The sequence below is a fragment of the Acipenser ruthenus genome, chromosome 1 (genome assembly GCF_902713425.1).
Source record: "Acipenser ruthenus chromosome 1, fAciRut3.2 maternal haplotype, whole genome shotgun sequence".
Classification (NCBI taxonomy): Eukaryota; Metazoa; Chordata; class Actinopteri; order Acipenseriformes; family Acipenseridae; genus Acipenser; species Acipenser ruthenus.
Genome location: NC_081189.1, coordinates 97,152,598 through 97,175,472, shown reverse-complemented (window position 1 = coordinate 97,175,472; position 22,875 = coordinate 97,152,598). Strand labels below are relative to the sequence as shown.

Here is a 22,875-nt window from a genome sequence, read left to right as displayed (position 1 = left end):
ACCACTGGAAAGTACTGCCAATCTAATTACATTTGCAGAAATGCCACATTCTTATAAGGGGATAAACCATGAACATGTCAATCTGAATACAAGATAAAAGCTAGCTTAATCAATGTATAGCACTCAACTCTGGCCCTTGATCCATTCCATTCCTGGACTTCATTCCAATATGTTCTAAATGGGTCTATTGCCTCTGAACATGTTCAGTGCACTAGTTTAGAACCTGTGCTGTGTTTAAAACGACAACAGGACTGGATCTTGTGGGCCACCAGAGGTGAGTGGCCCTAATCTAATTTCTGCTTTACTTCATATTGTCCAGTTATGTGTGCATGTTTAATCTTCAGTATGTTTCATTCACCCAGAGTTTGATCCCAAAACAACATTGCTATTGATTGACCTGACTCGACAGACCTGGGAACTATAAGAAGAACAAAACCCAGTTCTACCAGACTGTCAGTACGAAATTCTTGGCACATGGGTACACATTCTCTGCGAACAGGATCCGAAGGAAATGGAACAACATGCTTGTGACGTACAAGCGGACCAAGGACAAACACAGAGAGACGGGTGAAGGAAGAATTACGTGGGAGTACTTCGAGGTACGCAAGTTACGTTGTAAATGTCACTAACTACAGTACTTGTTCTGCATCCACAACAAATGTAATGATTCAACAATTAAGATATGCTTTATTGTACTGCAGCATTATTCACAAAAAATCATGTTTTATGATGCATATAAAAGGGAGCATGCTGATGATGCAGTGTACAGCAAACATGTAGAACCTGCTCAGATATAAGTCCACATATAACCAGACTCCAAGTTTCAATCAAGCTTAGCTCCTTGTTTAAATACTAAATATTCTTGAGCTCAGGTTGACCGATGCTTGGTGATGGTATTTATTCTAAATGTACAATGAACCTTACAGATTCAGAGTACGTTTGAATGCCCATTTCTACTGTCACCTCTTCAGGCCCTTGATGATCTCCTGTCTGAAACAGTGGGTGCACCACCTGCATCAGGATCCATTGTCTCCACACCACTGCTTCCCACAGACACAGACCCACCTCAAGCACCACCTCACATAACACCTTCTCCAGCACCATGTACACCCTGTCCTTCACACACCCAGACGTCTGACAGGCAGGACACCCACACAGACCCTTCACCCATCACACCAGTCACATCGCACCTCAAAGCAGGGGGGAAAAGGAAAAAGAAATCAGATCCTACACAGTCATTTCTGCACAGTTATGAGCAACGTGCACTGAGGCGCACTAAAGTACTTGAGAGGCTTGTCACCAAACGGACAAATGCTGGAGAACAAAGGCTAAGGAATCAGTAGAGAAGAGAGAGAAGAGGAAATGTTGGCCTGTTTAAAGGACATCTCTTGTACACTTCATGAGATGTCCTGGAAACAGGACCACATTATCTCACTGTTGGAAAACAGACCTTAATATGTTGTATATAAATCAATATTTAATTTGGAATTCATTTCTGTATGTTTGTATTGTTTAAACACCTCCATTATTCTGAGTATAGGGTATGTCTGTATTTACGTAATTACCCATGACAACCAAAATGCACGATAAATGTTAGAAGGCTGGGCAATGGAATATAAACCTTTACAGAATCTTCCAAACAGGTTCTGACCGACAAGGTGTTTTCTTGATTTATTGTTTTCCTTTTTAAACAAAATCCACCCAATAAAATGGAAAACCAAGGTAAACACACATGTACACATATAGAGGCTAGTGTCAAAACTGTATGGGGATCTCTATGAAATCAGGATGATGAACATAGGAAAATACACAAAGGAAAGAAGATATTGTACTGAACAAATTATAATGATTCACAAATACAGTTTCTTTTGACAATGCCACGGTTGTCATTTTGTCGAATGTCTGGTTGTTCACAGACATGTACTGTACAGTATATCAGGATCTAAGGCATCCTCTACACACATTCCCTGGTGTCTCTAAGCACATATTGTAGAGGATGCAGCATGCTGTGACAGTTGTGCTGAGGTTCTGTAATGAATGCATGTGTAGTCCTTTATGTCTCCTAAGCCTAGACTTTAACAATCCAAATGCTCTTTCGATTACTATTCTGGCTGTTGAGAGCTTCTGGTTGTATCTCTTTTGCTGAGCTGTTAAGTGGCCATTGTCACAGAATGGGGTCATCAGGTGTTGGGACAGAGGGTATGCAGCATCTCCAATAATGTGTAGCTCGCCAGGAAGAAGGGACAGTGGATTGTCTTGGAGAATGCTGTACAGTTCTGTCATCCTGTAAACACATGCCTTATGCCAGCTTCCAGGATGGCCAACATTTACATGGGTGAAGCGTGCACTACTATCACAGAAAGCGGTGAGGTTGATGGAATAAAACTGCTTCCTGTTGTAGTACATGTCAGGGTTTGCAAGATGTTGTGGTTTCACTATGGGTATATGACACCCATCGACTGCACCGAGTGTTGCAGGGAAACCGGCCCTCTGGAAACCCTGTTCAGCTTCATGAATGGCATGGCCTGTGGGTCAGGAAATCTTGTGGGAGAGGTGCATTGTAATGAGTGAACACACCTCATGCAGATGTGAACATTACAGATTTACTTGAATTAAACCTATCTGCTATTCCTCTGTATGATTCCTGATTTGACAATGTCCACAGCACAGCAAGCACTGTATTATGGAATGCCCATTTTCTGCTTCAAACATCTGTGTAGAAGGGCTGCAACTGTCCCATCAGCTCCTGTAGAATGGTTATATGTTTAAAGGGAATCATGTTCCTTACTCTGAAGTCAATTGCAATACATCTGTTAATATGAATACCTACCTCAACTTGTACTGGAGTAAGTCGAAGATGACTTTGGAAGTCACTTATGGTATCATGAGGCACCACCTCAGCAACATAATTTCTGATCTTTGAAACAACCCTATAAGTAGAACAACATGTATTACATTATATATGTGTATGAATCGGAATATATATATGTATATGAAGTAACAGAACACACATAACTATATTACAAGGAATATGATGGCAATTTACAAACAGTGAACAGATTACATTATGCTTGTAATGGTGCAATTAACTCCAGACCGCATATAATAGAATACCATCAATGATAGTTAGGACACACACACACACACACACACACACTTTATGCTTTGAAATGTTAAATGTTTCATCACAATGTGTTGAGAATGTGTCTGCATGACACCTAACATATGTCTTTGGGGATACACATTTTGGAATACTACCTTTTACACTACAGCTACTCCCGTTTCATACCCTACACTTGCTTCCTATTACTCCTTACTCACCGCTCTCTTTTACCACACTGCATCTTATCTACAGCCCCTTGTCTTTCCCTATATCCACTCTCACCCTTTCCGTTCCTCTGCTGCTGGTCAATGGGTTGTGCCTTCAGGTGTCCAGCTGCTCATGCCTGCTCTTTCTCCTCCTTTGACCCTCAGTGGTAGAATGAGCTACCAGTGACCATAAGGACTACACAAAATCTTACCACCTTTAGATGATTCTTTACGATGCATCTGTTTAGAATACACTAGTAGACCTTTTTAATCATCTGCTATATTCAATGTGATGTATGTTGATGTATTTTCTAATGTTATTACCCTTATCCTATAATGTATGTGTAGAGCACTGTATGTTAGTCTGTTTTTACCATGTAAGTTGACTTGGATAATGGGCATCAGATAAATGATCTGTGGCACTAAATCTGTGGCACTATTTGAAAACTGCGGTCCACAAGCGTCATCCAACCAACCTGAACAACCTGGAGCAAATCTGCCAAGAAGAATGGGCCAAAATCACTCCGACACCATGTGCAAAGCTGGTACATACTTACCCCAAAAGACTTAAAGCTGTTATTGCAGCGAAAGGTGGCTCTACCAAATATTAGTGTGGGGGTTGAATACTTATGCAAGCAAGATATTTCAGTTTTTTTATTTTTCTTAAATATTTACCAACATAAAACCAATGTCACCTTACAGATTTACATAGATTTACACTCTCTCTGGTTCTTTTCCAGCACCTAAACACTGACCCGACACACAGGAACTTATTTTAACAGCGCGGTTGCGCTATTTCTATTTACAAAAACAAAAGAAAATGAAACAAAACATAATTACATTTTGGAGTACAAAAACCTTGAAACAAACAGTTTACACAGGAACCAATACAATTAATCCATACCAATTGTAGACTTTTCAGCCCATGGCCTTCTTGGGAATGTAGTCCTGTACTCCCCGAGACTACCAGACTCACGGTCGTTCGTTTGCCCCTATAATACAGAGACCCAGGACACAGAAATTGAGTTTGAACGCTGACGCGCTATGTTTAATAAACAAAACAAATAAACAAAACAAAACACCTAGCTCCATTTTGAGCACTAATTAAACACAACTGGAACCTAACTATAAAACAGGACAGCTAGGCTGTTTGCCTGTAATAAAAACAAAACACTCAGTTGTAATGCAATTACAAAAGGAACACACACAGTTACCTTTCAGTGACGGCTCGGCAGCAGGGTACACCTCCTGCTTCCTTCCACTCAGCCGTCCAGTGCAGACTGACTGCACCTCTTAAATACCCTGCACCTGGTTCTAATTTACAAATACTTCCTGGTGCATGTGATAATTAACCATAAAGTAATTAAACAATTAAAAAAAATGTTTTATGCGGGGAGGATATTAACCCCCCTCTCTGCTGTGTTACAATATATATATATATATATATATATATATATATATATATATATATATATATATATATATATATAATGTATGTGGCAGACACAATTTAGCCTTGGGATTTTAGGGTTAAATGTATCACAATGCAAGACAACAGCAATTTGTCCCTGATCAATATTTCTGTTTGGTGGAGGATGGATTATTAAAGTAATGGAAAATCCCATTTGAAGCATTCTAATCATGTGCATCCCCGGGGAATGATAACAAGTTGGTACTCAAATAGATGCTTCAGCCATTTTTATTAAAATATGTATTAATATTATTTTGCACTTATTAAGTAGCTGTTGCATGTAATGCAAATCTTACTGGCTAGAAGATATTTTGTTGTATGTTTTAAAAAAATAATTATATTGCTTACCAATAAATTTGTTAAGATTGATAACTACAAAGTGGGGGAAAGCTTTTATGAGCATAAAGAAATATTCCATGGATACATATTTTATGAATGTATTTTAATGCTGGAATTGTTCCCAGCAATTCACTACTGTTTTGAATATATTCAAACTGAAAAAGAAAATACTCACATAAATTTACCCTCACAATGTACAGCTACTGGTTTATCATTATGCATCACACGGGCTCAACCACTTTGAGTAATAACACATTATTCCAAAGGGTAAGAGGAAACTGTTTCTGCACACACGTTTTCTGATTTATGACAAAAAAGGAACAACTATAAAACATAAGGACAGCATGATGCAGCGTTACAAAACTCCCCGCAAACAAATCCTAATGCAACAAAAGCAGATACAGTATAGTACACCAGGGAAATCTGATTACAATATAAACTCTCTTCTCTGATATCTCTCTCGCTCACTAAAAACAGAAACTTTAAAAACAGCAAAATAACAGTTTTCTGCAGATTTCCACCCAACTTTCCAGAATAAATTAGAGATGGTACTCCTTGAGGAAAAGGCTTGCATACTGGTACCATGTCAAATCAGAATCATACCGGCTTCCGAGGGTGGATGTACAAATATCCTTTACTCAGAGTGTACTTATTATCATGTGGAAATAGCTAGGAGAAGACTTCATTTGGATAACAAAATTGTACAAATGTACAGTATCTCTAACTAGGGAAGAGAAGGTATCACTACTGAAAATCATGTCGTATACATGACAAGTATACAGAGAGTGATCGCTGGTATGAGGTATTGCCCTCATGGGAAAAGATACAAACAAAGTGCCCTTTGAAATTACATCACTGAACCAAACCCCAGGAGTTTGTTAATTTTTGCATTCCAGTGAAGGCATAGCTTAGCCTGGAAGCCTTATTTCGGTAAGTTTTACTTTGTGTTTATTGTTTGTGTTTAAGAACCTTTTTGTTTGGCCCTCATGCCTACTTATTTTGTGTTTTCTATTTAATAAAAGTCTTTTGTTTGAACTGCAGTCGGTCTCTGGGCCTCATCCCCTGCATCACCCTGTCACAGGGAGTTTATCAAAGTTAATGCTGCTGGATCATTTCGGGGAGACACTCCTTCAGTTCAGATAAGACAGTAGTTTGGATAAAGGAGGTCTGGATAAAGGGGTAGCTGCTGTATCTAGTGTCAAAAGTAGTGACTTCTGCCAAGTTAGAATTAAAAATAAATTAGCTTGATCTCAGAAACACCCAACCTATGAAAACAAACTTGTTTGTGGGCTAATTGATGTCCTGTCATCCAGAGAGTGGTGTAGTTGCTGCCTCTATTGTATTTAACGTCAAGTGTAGCCGTGCTTGAGACTTTTAGAAGACAACACATATACTTTGTAAATTTGTATTGTTACAACAATAAACTGATTACACGGCGCTAGTCTCCAGTTTCACACTTAGCAATCTGTGTGCAATCCCTAAAACCTAGAACTGGAATGTGCTCCATTGAGTTTAGTAAGCTGTGCATAAAACATGAACTGGAATTCACTACAACATTACACTGTCTTCCTTACTTTAAGTTATTTGACTTGTTACTGCAGTGTTTTTTCTCCAGTTGCTGTATTTAGTGCCACATATATATATATATATATATATATATATATATATATATATATATATATATATATATATATAACATTCATTTTATAAATAAACATTTATTCAAAGATAGATTATGAATAGGATCTATATAATCAAATGGAAGCATAATCATTGACAATACATTGATTATATTGTACTTTGAGATTCATTTGCTGTCTTGGCAATAATGAAAAAAATACCTGCATGCCTTTCTGCATGAGGTATTAATTATGTTATTAATTATACGTTTTACATTATGTGTATGTGTGTGTCTTACAGTTAAGTTGTTTTAAATCATTATGTTTAAATTGTGTGAATGTGTTTTTATAGTCGTTTTAATGTGCTTACTAATTCAGTTGATTTAATATGCTTTTATAAGAACATAAGAAAGTTTACAAACGAGAGGAGGCCATTCAGCCCATCTTGCTCGTTTGGTTGTTAGTAGCTTATTGAGCCCAGAATCTCATCAAGCAGCTTCTTGAAGGATCCCAGCGTGTCAGCTTCAACAACATTACTGGGGAGTTGGTTCCAGACCCTCACAATTCTCTGTGTAAAAAAGTGCCTCCTATTTTCTGTTCTGAATGCCCTTTTATCTAATCTCCATTTGTGACCCCTGGTCCTTGTTTCTTTTTTCAGGTCAAAAAAGTCCCCTGGGTCGACATTGTCTATACCTTTTAGGATTTTGAATGTTTGAATCAGATCGCCGCGTAGTCTTCTTTGTTCAAGACTGAATAGATTCAATTCTTTTAGCCTGTCTGCATACGACATGCCTTTTAAACCCGGGATAATTCTGTTTGCTCTTCTTTGCCCTCTTTCTAGATCAGCAATATCCTTTTTGTAACGAGGTGACCAGAACTGAACACAATATTCTAGGTGAGGTCTTACTAATGCATTGTAAAGTTTTAACATTACTTCCCTTGATTTAAATTCAACACTTCTCACAATATATCTGAGCATCTTTCTGGAACTGTGTACTGTTCTGTGAAAGAACCGATTAACTGTATTAACCTGGAAAGTAATTGGTCCTCTGCAAGTCTTAGAATTCATGTATTATGGGCAGCAGTGTGGAGTAGTGGTTAGGGCTCTGGACTCTTGACCGGAGGGTTGTGGGTTCAATCCCCAGTGGGGGACACTGTTGTTGTACCCTTGAGCAAGGTACTTTACCTAGATTGCTCCAGTAATAACCCAACGGTATAAATAAGTAATTGTATGTAAAAATAATGTATAATGTGATATGTTGTAACAATTGTAAGTCGCCCTGGATAAGGGCGTCTGCTAAGAAATAAATAATAATTATAAAAATGCCTGTGCACATGTCCTATGAAAGGCCTCTGATTTCTGATATGTTATAAAATAATTATTTTACGTTACCTTTATCTGTAAGGGCATGTTACTGTAAGTTAAGATGTGTTTTTATTTTTAGCTGTACAGTCTTGTAGAAAAGTCTTGTGTCCATTCTTATATCCTGGGTAACAGTAGTAGTTATTGTTTGTTCCTAACGAAATTACAAAAATATGTCCTGTTTCATTTGGTACATTTTTTAGTAAGAGTAAAGCAGAAAATGTTTTTGCTATTCAATTATCTCATCAAATAATGTAGTATTGACATATAATAAGAACTAATGTATATTTTAGAGGCATACAAATAATTATACATAATTTAGTGAGCGAAGTATTTACAATATAACTGACTTCAAAGAAATGTTTCAAGTACCATGTAAACACTGTTAGACGTATAAAGAGTAAATAGCAGGGTTCCGAAAAATATAGTGTTACAACTGTTTGAATAATGTACCTGTAATTGTTCTTTTCGTTGTTACCTTCCTGACAACCTTTTACAGTTATAACTTTTAAAGTCTGTTTCAAAGCTCTTTTCAAAATGTCCACTCTAGTGCACTGATAGTGTAAGGATTATTGCCCACATTGTCAAACAGGTAACACAGCCGTTTGTGAGATTCTTTAAAGCTGGTTTAACAAACTCTGATTAGCACTAAGCTTTGTCTACCGAATGCAATATCAGGTAGTCCAAGATTAGTCCTGATCAGGAACTGTGCAACCAGCCATATGAATTAAGGACAGTGACTGAGAAGTGCAAAGAGGTAGCAAATCTACACAGACGTTGCTGCGACCTGGAGTCTGAAACAGAGTGTTAACATCAGAGAAAGGGGAGGTGACATCTGACAAACTTCAGCCACATCAAAAAAAGGGCCGGCGCATCGTTCAGAAAGCGTCTGCCGCGTGCTGAAAAGCCTCGCCATGCTGAAAAGCCTAAGGGCTGAATCAACCAATCAGGAAGGACCACAGTCACATCTGATTGGCTACAATATTCAATATGTCGCAGACGAGGCTTTTTGTCACTGTATTTTTTGCTTTTATTTCAAACCAATTTTAAGAAAGTACAGGTCATTCTGAAATATAAGCTTAATGTTTTTAGATTGTTTATACTCGCCTCTTCTATTTTTTGCTCTTGTTCCTCTCGTCTTGTTGTTGGTTTTACTTATATTTGAATAGTACAAAGTGATCTCATCTCGTATTTCGCCCCCACCTCTCGCCTATTTAATTCTGCACAATTCTAACAAATATATAAGAATGTGTACGTTCATCTCAAACACACAATTGCATTTATTACATTGCTTATGATCCCAGGTTTCATTTCAATACTCTTGGAGACACAGAGACTTTCCGTTTTCCTTATATTTAACTTTACCATTACATTGCGAGACATAAGGGGGTGGAGTTTGCGCTAGGGTAGACTGTTCAGCATGGCTTTCTATGCTTCTATTTTGAGGAAAATAAAAGAAAATGTTGATAGTTTTTAAAAAAACACCTTTGTGTCATTACATTGTTTGTAGTGGCCTTTTTAATGTTGGTGTATATATTTCTTGCAAATCGCAGTTGTTTCACTTATTTTTCAATATTATAAAGTGGTTCGTCAGCACCCTAGCTGCTCCCAGCTTTTTACCCATACAACACAGAATGAAAGCCAGTACATTTCCAATAAATACATTAGAATGTTCATTTGAAACACACAATCACATGTAGTCAAAGTTATCAACATAGGAAGTATACGGCATATTCACATCACAATCAACAAAGAAAATGAGACAAAAAAAGTCTAAAGAATAGGCTACAAAACGAGTTTATAAACAAACAAATGGCACAGCTTGTCACTTTTTAATGCCTCAAATTGTTTTAAATATGTGGCACGCTTTTAAGATCTTTGCATCATTTACTGGATTTTGGCATTATTTATTGTAAAAAGTTTTGTTAATCAATGTTTTCAATTTTTCCAAGGTATAGGCTTTCGAGCATGCACCAATCCCGTGCTGAAAAACTTATAGGCTTTTTTTTTCAGGGGGAAGCAAAGTTCTGGTGAATGTAGCCATATTTACAAGTCAGTGACACAACATTATCAATGTAGTAATAGTTTGTCTTAGTATTTATCTTGGAAATAGGTTCTGTAACGAATATCAAACGAAACCAGCAATCCGTTTAATGAAAATGCCTGTGCTAAAATATTTATGGAAATACATCCACCATATCATTTCTCATTAATTTCTGCTGCTGGTCACCATACATTCTATACGACTTATTCTGCTCCCAGTTGAAATACCTGTGATTTCTGTCTGCTTCTGAATAATAGCAGTGTATGTGTTTTGTATTTTTTGCTTTTATTTTATTGTTTTTATTTACTGGAAGAGTGTTAGCATGTTCCCAGGGGTCCTATTTTAGAAGGTCGGTTCATCACCATCAAAACACGATCGCAGTCAGGTATCTCTCTAATCATGGCGGTTCCCCACTGGGCCAAACCTTTAAGCTATCATCATAACCTTGTATCTAGCTGTAGCCTGTTCCTTTAATTGATATATATGTTATTTGTTTTTTTAATGGCATGCAGATTTCAGGGTATGTAACAGGGTGATGTTACATATGTGGGTCGGAATAATACTGAGGCAGACACAGACCATTAGGTGTTGACACACCGACAGGTGCTGCCACTAAGGTACCAGCAATGGTAGCCCTAGTGTCAGAGTCAGTAAAGGAAACAAAACAAAGCTAAAAGTAAAAGTTTGCCACACAAGGCAAGTGCTAGTCCCGCTCCATGAACCTACTAGAACAGAACCCTTTCATTAAACTAAGGTAATGGATCATAATTACATAAAGTACACTTATAATCATCCTAAACGTTATCGTCATTCATCTGACACCTGTCCACTCTTGAAGCGATAGACATACACAAACAGGTGTCAGGAATTAAAAAAATAAATCATAAAAAAATGTTTTAATGGAATGTAGTCCAGAATGACTCGCATGTAGTGTGTCATCATGTGGCTTACCCACACAGAGGCAGGCCCACATAGAGGCATAGCCACACAGAGGCATGGCCACACAGAGGCATGCCCACACAGAGGCATGCCCACACATAGGCTTGCCCACACATAGGCTTGCCCACACAGAACTTCCTGTGCTTTAAAAGAAAGAAAGAAAGAAAAAAAAGAATCAGACCCCCTTGCCGAATTATTAGATATTTTAGCGGGCAGCTTGAATTTTTACTGGACATATCCAGATCTGGCTTAATTTCAAGTCCTGGAGGAAGGATGTTCTTATTGTTAAATGTGGTCCATTACTTTGTTTTCGTAAAATGCGTTATTTGCATGATTACTGGCATAGAAATTTGCAAAAGTGGTATGTTTAGAAATTTCGAGCTATACACATACACATACTCAATACGTAAGTATGACGGTCGTTTATATGCATACCATACTCAATCGCAAGTATGGCATGTTGAAATATGCAATACGCAATCTGAATTTTCATACTCACCACATCTGTAGGAGACACCTCATCATACTGAGAGTGGTGAGGGAATTGAATTAGTTACCTAGTCTTGTTGTTGATGATGAATCATTTGGATCCTTTAAGACCCAACTTGACAAAGTTTTAAGATCAATCAGCTACTAGGGACCAAACGAGCACAGAGGTGCCCAATGGTTTCCTCTCACTTGGAAGAGTTGTAATTTTGTAATACATTATGACTTGACAAAATGTTTAAAGTTTATGTTAAAGTAGAAATGCATGATACTACAGTATTTGTCAGTCTTCAAGTGCCTTTATCGTCAGTCTTCAAGTGCCTTTATGCATTTTAAATACACTTATTTTTAAATTACTTTTGCATTTATCAAGGATTCCAAAAAATGCAGAAATACCGGACCCAAGAGGCAGTAACTGTAGTTCACTGCACTTTTATTAATTACAAAAAACCCCCCAAAACAACACAAAAAAAACCATGGGAACAAAACAAAGGGTTTATACAAAAAAACTTCATGAACCAAAACAGCACCCAAACACAGCTATCTCAGCGTTTAAAATTTCCCATCTCTCCGTCCGGCCGGCCCTGGCAAAACCTTCACTGAACCATCTCCTGCTCTCCAAAGAAACAATCTGGGTCCTCTTTTTATAGTATTTGGCTGGGCTTAATTGATCACCAATTATTCAATTAAACTCCATCCACATTCTGCACACATATTTGGTAGAGATGGGATTTTAACATCATCCCTGCCAAAATGAAATTCAAAAGAAAAAAAACTTTATTTACACAACTCAAACACAGAACAATCACACTATTCACAAGTGCAGGGATGGATTGCCTGTGTTTACCATTTTTTACTGCTTGTTTCACATTTATTCACATCTGCCTGATCCCGTAACAAGGACCAATCAGTGACAGCTAGAGAAGAGCTTTTGACAGATATATAAGATCTTTACTGAACTATCATGCAAAGTGCCTGAGCCAGCTTACATTGCAAAACTAAGTGGAAGAGGACTTCAATAACAGCTTTCCACTGTATAATTTTTAAAATCCAGGCAGACCTTAAGGAAATCAGTAGTGCATTCATGTTAATGGTGTCATGCTGCATAAACTACTTAAGTGAGTACAAAATGGTATAAAATATTCAAAGGGAGGCCTGTTTTCACAAGGCATTGCACATTTAATACAGATAATTTGTCCATTCATAATATATACAGTACATTAAAGTATCAAAACTGCAAAGAAAAACATAATTGCAGGATAATTATACAATGAAAAAAAAGAATAAAGTGAAAAATGTTGTTACTTTAACCATGCAATACTAATACTGGAAAATATCATAGAAAGTTACTGTATGAAATAAGCATTACATTGGAACACTCACTTACAGATTGGATGTACATTCACTATTATTTGAGGTTTATTATTTTCTTCTATTACTTTTCCCTAGAATCCTATTCATATCAATCCAATTCTACAGAGTATAAGACAATTTTGACATTTGTATACCATAATGCTTTAAGACTGTGGTATTAGCTGTTCTCGTTTTCTAATTATTTCCAATAAATGTATTCCAGTTGAGCACTGGCTTTCTAGTCATATATGTAGTTGCTTAACCCCATGTTGTCAGCTTTTTTGACAATGGATTCTTGAGAAAGATGAAGTGACATACAGTGAAGCCAATATATAGTTACACATCTTTTTTTTTTTTAATACAATATTTCCTTACGTCTTTTTCAAAAATATGAATTACATTTTCTGTTGAATTAAGCAATTTTCTTTAAAATTTAACTCTAGTTACCATAAATGTCAGAATTAATCAATGTAGTAATCATGATGATTCCCTGTAAGTAGGAGGATGGGCTGCCCCATGATTGCATTCATGTGATCTCATTAGAGGGATTACTCTGCTTGAGGTAAGGTTCAGGAAGTAGGGGCTTCAAAGAAAACCTTTTAATCAATTTTTTATCACAAGCTGGCTTCTGAAGGTTTTTTTTTGACTAAACGTTGTGTTTAATCCTTGCTGCTTTTAACAGATATATCCTGAATATGTCCTCTGGCCTGCTGCACACAGTGAAGGCAGCCTTTCATCTTATTCACTCTGCACAGGCTTGACTGAAAGAGGCATGATTTATGATTTCTGGTTATTGGTATGGGTGTATTGTGATTGGAAGCTAACATTAACTATATTAGAACTATGGCCCACTGCAATAAAAAAAAAGCACTAAGGTGCACCTGATGCTCACATTATCCAGAAAATGTAATTCTGTTTGCACAGCTCTCCTGAGACAGGATCTCTGATTTAGTCTAAAACCCTGCCTATCATAGTTAGAATAAACAAGCTGCAGCAGGGGTGGAGTCTCGACTGCTATGGTACTGCTGTCGGGTCTCAGAATGACAACCAAAGGGGAAATCTCTTAAATTAGGCTCTTCCTGTAGACGGTTGACAGAAATGCAATAACATCTTGTCCCTAAATTAAAATTTCCAGCGTTTCAAGTTGGCATGGCATGATGTTTTTGATCGACTAAATTCATTATTGCAATCCAATATACAGAGTGTGGGAGGTAGAAGAGTATGAGTTTTCAATAATTATTAAATGTTACTAACAAAAGATGTAATGATAAAAACACCACCAAAGCACGAACCTTGTTTTCAAGGACTGCACATTTGGGAATTATACCATTTTAACTTTCACATAACATTGCATAATTTTTTTTTTTTAAAGGAAACAGTCTGTCGTATGGGGCTTGTCGTGCATATCTGAGATCCCCTACATGTCTTATGTCACCAGGCTAGCTCCGATTGAGACCCCGAGAACAGTCATTTCAAAAGCAGCATTCAAGCAGTTAAAGAGGGAATGAGTAAAGGGAATGCAGAGGAGTGTCTAAGCCAATTGCAGAGGTGAACAACAGACTAGGAGATTTAGCTAATTTTCCAAAAGTGCCATTAATGCATTTCAGGCACTGATTTTCATTCAGAAAGAATTTTGGGTTGGCCCAAGTATTTTTACCCTGTATCCCTACAGGTTAATTTTACCCTTTACTCCTACAGGTCATTAACAGACCAGCATCAGTCTCTAACATTTAAAAAGTCAGTATCATGTCCATATAAGTTATTATAATGAACCTCACTGTGCTGTTTACCATCTGCCCGGATCACTTGAAATAACTTTCAGTAACTTTGATCTATTCTAAAGCTTGGTGCTATTGTTTACATGTTGGCTGCAGACCTAGAATCAGTGTCTTCATTCTTTCCAACATGATGCACCCCGATAAAAGCAGTAGATACACTTATTATTCTCATTCAAGAGTTCCCCCGAGCTAACGTTTACATATAGTAGCTGCTTAGGTTGCTAAAATACCATTAAAGCATCATTTTTTAAATCTCTTCTGCAACCATAATTGTATACAGTAAATTACATACCAGCACTACTCTGATTGTAAGATGAGGTCAGAACCAGTGTTCTCTTGTTATCTCGTGCCCTGTTCCTAACAAGAAGCCTGGTCATTGCAAACTGTCATTCCAGCATTTTGCGTAGGCAATTTATTCATTCATTCATTTCTTACTGTAATAACATTACTGTAATAATAGAAAATATATCAACTCTGAAAAATGTCCCTAAAAGTATATTTCTGTATATTGTATATTGTGAAATAAAAGAGAACAGCATTTCACTTTTCTCTTTTTTTAAAAATAAATGTCTTCTTCTTCTTCTTCTTCTTCTTCTTCTTATTATTATTATTATTATTATTATTATTATTATTATTATTATTATTGCTACAACATTATAACAATGTCACTCTGACTAGCATATGGGTAGACTTGGCATAGTCTTTTATATTTTATTTTGCCTATTTGTATCATATTTTATTCTTGACCATGGGGTCTTGAAAACACACCTTTTAATAAATAATTTGAAAAGCTTATAAGAAACATGATTTTAAGAACTTATTGTATATGGTTACTAGTCGTTTTAGAAAAAAATCTAAGCCGAGTGTTGTTCTCCTCCACTGACAAGGTGGCAGTATTTGAAAGCCAGGTTACTTCTATTGAGGTGAACAGGTAAATCTTGATTCCTGCAGTCTTTATAAACAAGTCAATGTTATTGATAGCTGGATAGATTGATTGATAGCTGGTGGGTCTCTTCGAAATAGGAAAATGCGACAATGACTAAACACAGTTTTTAGGTAAGGTCAAATTGTATAGATAAAAAAAAATGCATGTACAGGTTAAACTAGGATACTGGATCTTTAATGCTGTAATTTGACATTACAAAGTTACAAAGTTTTGGCAACTTGTCATATGGGAATTCATAAAGACTGACCTATTTTTAGGCACGATATAACTTGAGGCCATTTCTCGATGCATGTGTCTGTCACAGCAAGATACAGATTTGCAGTTGATGACACTGATGACAGTTGATTGCACTGCAAAGCTGTCTGCATTACAAAATGAAAAGTGAAACTCCTGTATCTTTCTTTTTTTCCTTTAGTCAAATATGTGCATATTTTCTTTGCAATCATCCAGGTCATTCAATATGTCCTGCAATCTAACAAACTCCTTACATTATTATTATTATTATTATTATTATTATTATTATTATTATTATTATTATTATTATTATTATTTTCCAGTTGTGCTTTCAGTCTCAGATATCAGTCTTATCAAATTGACTGTTGAGGTTGTTAAAATCTCCAGACAAACTGCCCCCCCACCCCAGAGCGACATCATGAAGAAGATCTGTATACATCACAATGTTGTCTTTTTTTAAGCTTCCCTGCCCTCAGTGGGATGTAGAGACAGATCAAGAGGTCACAGTTTTTTAAGGTCAATGCAGTGGAACAAAAGGAACTTTTCACAAAGCACAGTAGTAAAGTCTTTCCAGCCACCTGTCATCAAAGACAAAGCAGATGCAAAACTGGAAAGGTTTGTGAACACAGTGCTATTCAATATACTTCTCAGAATCATACTTAAAAGTTATGAATTGTTTTTAGCAAACACACTTCCCACTAATTGTCTGGTTTAGGCAAGTGTAACTACATCATTAGGTATGGTATGATGGGAGAGACACAATTTTGGATAGACAAAATAGTTACTTTAACAGCAGTTAAAATATTCAGCCAACTCTGGGAAGATGAATGGTATTTTTGTGACCCGCATTAATCTTTTCAAAGCCTTGAGATGTTGCTACAATACTTATACCAAGCCAATTATAACATTTACTATATAGTGAGGCAACCACTGAGTTGGGTGAATGGTGATCCCCATCACATATTCTTTATGTCGCAAGAATTAAGCTTGATGATGTGCTACTTCTACTACAAATGAGGTCCTGCTGACACACACTCCTGACTGTACAGGATTTAAAACCCCAAAGCTAATCACTGCTCTATGCAGAATGTGAAAAGTCCTAATTCTGGTTTCACACACAGTGATCAAAGGCTTGGTTTCTTTTGTATGCCAAGATAAATTAGTGCTTCTGTTTTTCTGAATTTCATTTTTGGTGCTTATTTTGAGCTATTTTCAAGTTTCATGTAAATCGTTTTTTTGGGGGGCTTTCGCCTTTTATATACGGTATGAACTTATTGTTTTCGGTTACTTTCCAAATTGCTTGGGCGTTTTTTTTCTATCAAAATATGTATAGTAGTAACTCGACAGTACTTGCTACGTAAATTGTACCTTCTTTCCTTTGCTGTCTTCCACAACGAAATCCTTAATACAGCTTTAAATACCACGAACAAGCCTCCGTTACTAATTGTAATCTCGTTTTAAATCTCGCAAGCAGAGCCTCAAATAGAAAGTGTGCTCAGTAGTTGGGGCGGGTTTAAAGTATTCAGAACGAGCCAATGATAGATACAAGTCAGGAAGGAGGGACATTGCCCAGCTGCACTGGGAAAGGTATTTTTATTTATTTAATTTTTATGGGAAAGAGGTGGTCAACATGAATTGAGTAACCATTTTCACTGTTTTTCCGGTGTTTTCCGTTGTTTTTTGGCTATTGTGATAGGATTGAAAGGAGTCCCTGTCATAATTCGCCCTCCCAACCACCGACAGCGCTGTGTAGGGTTGACCGTGATTGGGTCAGGAGGCTGAACTCTGATCAGACAGGAAGTTCCGGGTCAGGCGGCCATCTTGGCCCAAGGTTGAGCCATGTGGCCGTTGAGTCCTATCATTGCAATCAGCTGTGCTGTGCTCTTCGATTGGCTGACATGGGGCAGCGTACTGATTGCAGGGGCGGGACTGGGCAGTATTTAGGCAGCGTGGTTTTGCCATTCGCTCTTCCTGTCCTGAACTGAAAACACGGAAGAGACGTGCTGTGCTTTGTTGTTTTTGCTTTTACAAACCTGCTGTAATTCACAGAATCCTGAAGCTTTGGAAAACCTTGGTGGATTACCGCGGTGGGAAAAAACCCAGGACTAGTTTTTATTCTTTGGAAGGGAGCCAAGAGGCGGTGAGAGGAAACCCACTGCAGTACCACGGAGAAACCCCATGCTTCCTTTGTTGTTGTTTTTGTAACCGCAATGTTTTTGTTTACTCTTTTTATTTGAAACCTGAGTTTACCATAGCTGGTATTCCAGGTGGTTTTCCTGTTTGTTTTCTGCAATACTGGACTGTTTATTTTCATTGTGTGTTAAAATAAAATCCTGCTCAGATACCATTGTTGGTACAGGCTCCAGGACTAAACGTCACTTCCGGCTCCTGTGTGCTGTCATTTCTGGTCCTTCCCTAAGCTCCGCCCACTACCCTCCCACAGCTATACACAGATTTCATTTTTTTTTTTCCATCTGGATTGTTTTATCGGTTTTTATCGGTTAAAACAGAAAATCAGAAGCCCTAATTATAATACAGGGATGAAGTGTGAATACAGTGTTGCAGGGGGACAGGTTAAGGGTTACATGCTGGTGCACCAGCAGCACTTGAATATCAAAGACATGTCTGAGAGCCCCTTTAAGGCCACAGGGTGTTTTTAACTTAAGAGTTTTAAAACGTCACCACAATGTTATAATTTAAACAGAAAAGGATAACTGATAACTGTGACATGTCAGATCTGCACCAAGTTGCTCTTAATTAAGATTTATTTATTTTTTAGTTTAAGTGGTTTATGAAATCGACCATTACATTGCATTTGGAGTTATTTATTTTTAAAAAGTAATTGATTATCAGTAAAGCTAAATATAACCTGTCTAATAATAATTTGCTGTGGATCCCCATTTCCATTTCAGCAAAGGCTGAATGAGTAATGTGTGGTTGAAATGAATAATAGATTATCAAAAGCTAAACTAATCCTTTAGGTTAAAATGGAAGAGCACATTTATTTTTCTCTCAAAAGAAAAATATACAGAGAACTTTTTTTACATTGTTATAATGTATATTTTCCCCAGTCTTTTTTTAAATTAATCAACACATCTTTCTGGATCAGCTAGCATTATTGTGGTTGGAATCAGACACAAGCTGCACAGTTTTGTGATTGCTGTTCATTATACCAATTGTGTTTGAGGAATCTGGGGATGCCATTAGGGGTGTGGACAACTATCCATCATCCATACCAAGAATGACCTTAGACTCTTATTGAGATGGAGTAAGTCACGGTAAAAAACAAAGCTTCAGACCCTTACATCATGTGAAATACAGCCTACCTTGATGGAAAAAAATGAATAATACTTGCTGCAAGGACCAATGCAGTCTTGAAAATGTGTGCTTTTAATTTATGTTTTAACGTCTACATTAAAAAAGAATGCTACTGGGTTTATAATGTATTTACACTAATTTGATTTCTTATTTTTCAGTCAGAAAACAGCAGGAGCCAAAACATTCTAGTGAATTTGAAATAATCTTGTAAAAAAAATGTAATCCTGAAACGAAGAGTTTAAATCCATCCAACACACAATCATGAATTCTTAGTACAGCCAAAAAGAAAATTGGTCAAACGTGTACTATGTTGTGTTTTCCAGTTGCATACAGTTTGAAATAAAAAGTATGGGATATCTTACAATTTTTTCTATTCATTTTTTGCAAGTTAAGGTGCATTAAGGCTTGAAAGCAATGAAGCAAACATTTACATTTTCAATTAATTTGGTTCAAGTGCTTTCTTATGATGTGCTGTAGATGCCAGGACAAGGCAAAAAATATATTTAAGTTTAATAAGTATAATTTAAATACCAACCACTTAGAGCAGAACGTTATGAAATTCAATTAAATAATTAAAGAAAGGGTGAAAATTAAAGGGATTTGTTAAAGAGCAAAGGATGAAGTTTGTATTCTTAAGGAAGCCACTGGCTTTAAAGATATTACTCTGGCAAAATGTGTTCTAGTACTACATTTACAGAGTGTTTTAATGCATCTTTTTTATTTGTCTAATTCCTGCACAGTTGTGCTTTCTGAGTTTAAGTGAAAGGTATAAGATGGTTGTCCCCCTTGCCCACTCTGGCTGACCCCTGTGAATTTAAAAGGGAAGTACGTTATCAGGCTTGGTCTGTTGCAGAGTACAGCAGTCAGCCTGGCAGCATACTGGTACACTGATACTTGTGAGGGTTCTGCTGCTAACTCTTTGCTATTGGGTATGCTGAGCATGCTTAAGTGTGGGTACTCCAGGCAGGGATTGAACTGAAATTATGTAAATCTGTGATGTTAGTTGTAGGGGAGGGCATGGGTGTGTGTGTTTTAAATACAGAAGACCAGCCTGAGTAATGCCTTGTTTCTACGGCTAGCCGCCAAAATCAAAAGAGCTTTTCAGTACTTTTTTCCCCAAACCTGGCATACGTCGGAAATTATTGTCCTGCGCTAAAGGTGACGATTGTGGGAACATATTTTGTTTTAAAGAAACCAGCGATAACAAATACATTTAACCATAGTCTCATTACAAATAAAAAGGAATCTGGCTAAGAAGGAGAGCACAGACAAAGCTAGGTTTTGCCGTTGTGTTTATCATGAATAAAAAAAAACAATGTAATTTTAGACTTTTGTCTTGTGTGCCGAAGCAGGTGAATACAATCAAGCTTAAAGAAAAACAATTAAGAATATGTCATATGCGTGCTTGTGGCAAAGTGCCCCGCCCCTGTGTGCATTTGTGTGTTCTGTGTTGTATATATGCGTGCGTATGTTAATGTTGGTGTATAGATTGGTACACGGGATATAAACGGGTCTGTGTTTCACGTGTGTTTAAAGTGTATAATTATATTTAGGCACGAGGATGGCACATCACTTCACGTGCAGATAAAATGTGTATAATGTGTGGCACGGGGTTGCACGTAATGAATTCACGTGCTGGGATTCAAGTGAGTAATTAATTAGTAATTGAATCCCAGCACAACAGTATATATAGATGCACAGTTTCACTCAGTCGGGGTTGGTGTTCGGTGAGTGGAGAACGAGTGTGGAGAAGGAGAGTTAAAATAAGAACGGAAGAACGTAAATATAAAGTAAATAGTGTTTTCACTCACCGTGTTTGTTCGTCCCTGTTTGTTAGTGTCTGTCCGTTTTGTCTACCTGTTTATTTTGGCGTGAAGTGCCGTGTCCCGTGTTTTGTGCTGTTTTCAACCCTTTTATTTGTTAATAAACGCTGAGTGCAGCCATTGCACTCAGCTCATCATCAACCACTGTCTTTGTTTTGAATTCCTGTCTGGTCTGACGCCACCCACTCTGGCCGTCTTTGTGACACGTGGTGTCATCGTGGGATAGCCGCGCCTCCAAGCGTCAGACCAGGAGGGGTCTGGAAAAAAAAAAAAAAAAAAAAAAGGTCAATGGCAGAAGACGCCATCAAACTGCGGGGCTGGTTCCTAGAGAATGCTGGGCTGGAGGCCCAGTCTCTGCCCATAATCGTCCGGGCCCTGTGGATGATGGACAGTGAGAGATGGGAGGCTTATCAGGAGGAACACACCCCAAACACCTTGGAGGAAGGTGTGGAGTTTCTCCTCAGCTACCTGGAGGCAACGATAAAAGGAACAGCAGCCCAGGTAGCAGGCCCACCAGCAGAGGGTGAATGCCTGCTGTCCCCATCTCCACCAGCAGAGGGTGAATGCCTGCTGGTTTTGCCTCCACAGCCCAAATGGGAGGAGCCTGAGCGTCCACAGCCCAAATGGGAGGAGCCTGAGCGTCCGCAGCCCAAGCGGAAGGAGCCCGAACATCCTACGCCTGAGTGGGAGGAGCCCGAACGTCCTACGCCTGAGTGGGAGGAGCCCGAACGTCCTACGCCTGAGTGGGAGGAGCCCGAACGTCCTACGCCTGAGTGGGAGGAGCCCGAACGTCCTACGCCTGAGTGGGAGGAGCCCGAACGTCCTACGCCTGAGTGGGAGGAGCCCGAACGTCCTACGCCTGAGTGGGAGGAGCCCGAACGTCCTACGCCTGAGTGGGAGGAGCCCGAACGTCCTACGCCTGAGTGGGAGGAGCCCGAACGTCCTACGCCTGAGTGGGAGGAGCCCGAACGTCCTACGCCTGAGTGGGGGGAGCCCGAACGTCCACAGCCCAAGAGGGGGGAGTCGGTGCGTCCACAGCCCAAAAGGGAGGAGTCGGTGCGTCCACAGCCCAAAAGGGAGGAGTCGGTGCGTCCACAGCCCAAAAGGGAGGAGTCGGTGCGTCCACAACCCAAAAGGGAGGAGTCGGTGCGTCCACAGCCCAAAGGGAGGCAAGTCGGGGCTTCCACAGCCCTGGGACCCAAGCCACCAGCAGAGGGAAAATGCCTGCTGGTTCAGCCCCAAGAGCCGGAAGGGGAGGGGTTACAGGCTCAACCCCCTGAAAATTTTTGGGGGGGAGAAGGGCAGGATGCTGGTGTCCCCCAGCAGCCTCTCGCTATGCTGCTGAAGGCAGCACGGCGCGCACATGCCCAGCCGCCACAGCAGAGGGAGCCAGCACCGCCAGGAGCAGAGGAGCAGGAGCTGCCTCTGCCTCCGCCACCACCACCGCAAGGAGCAGAGGAGCAGGAGCTGCCTCTGCCTCCGCCACCACCACCGCAAGGAGCAGAGGAGCAGGAGCTGCCTCTGCCTCCGCCACCACCACCGCAAGGAGCAGAGGAGCTGGAGCTGCCTCTGCCTCCACCACCACCACCGCAAGGAGCAGAGGAGCAGGAGCTGCCTCTGCCTCCGCCGCCACCACCACCGCAAGGAGCAGAGGAGCAGGAGCTGCCTCTGCCTCCGCCACCACCACCGCCAGGAGCAGAGGAGCTGGAGCTGCCTCTGCCTCCACCACCGCCAGGAGCAGAGGAGCTGGAGCTGCCTCTGCCTCCACCACCGCCAGGAGCAGAGGAGCTGGAGCTGCCTCTGCCTCCACCACCGCCAGGAGCAGAGGAGCTGGAGCTGCCTCTGCCTCCACC

The 22,875-nt window shown here is 39.1% G+C and overlaps 1 long non-coding RNA gene across 1 annotated transcript; it reads left to right on the top strand.

The window, feature by feature from the left end:
- The first annotated feature begins 202 nt into the window (after nucleotides 1-202).
- On the top strand, nucleotides 203-2,248 carry LOC131738195 (uncharacterized). Its single transcript, XR_009329759.1, has 3 exons — nucleotides 203-274; nucleotides 363-599; nucleotides 972-2,248. It is a non-coding gene; the product is annotated as an uncharacterized LOC131738195 (long non-coding RNA).
- Nucleotides 2,249-22,875: the final 20,627 nt, after the last annotated feature.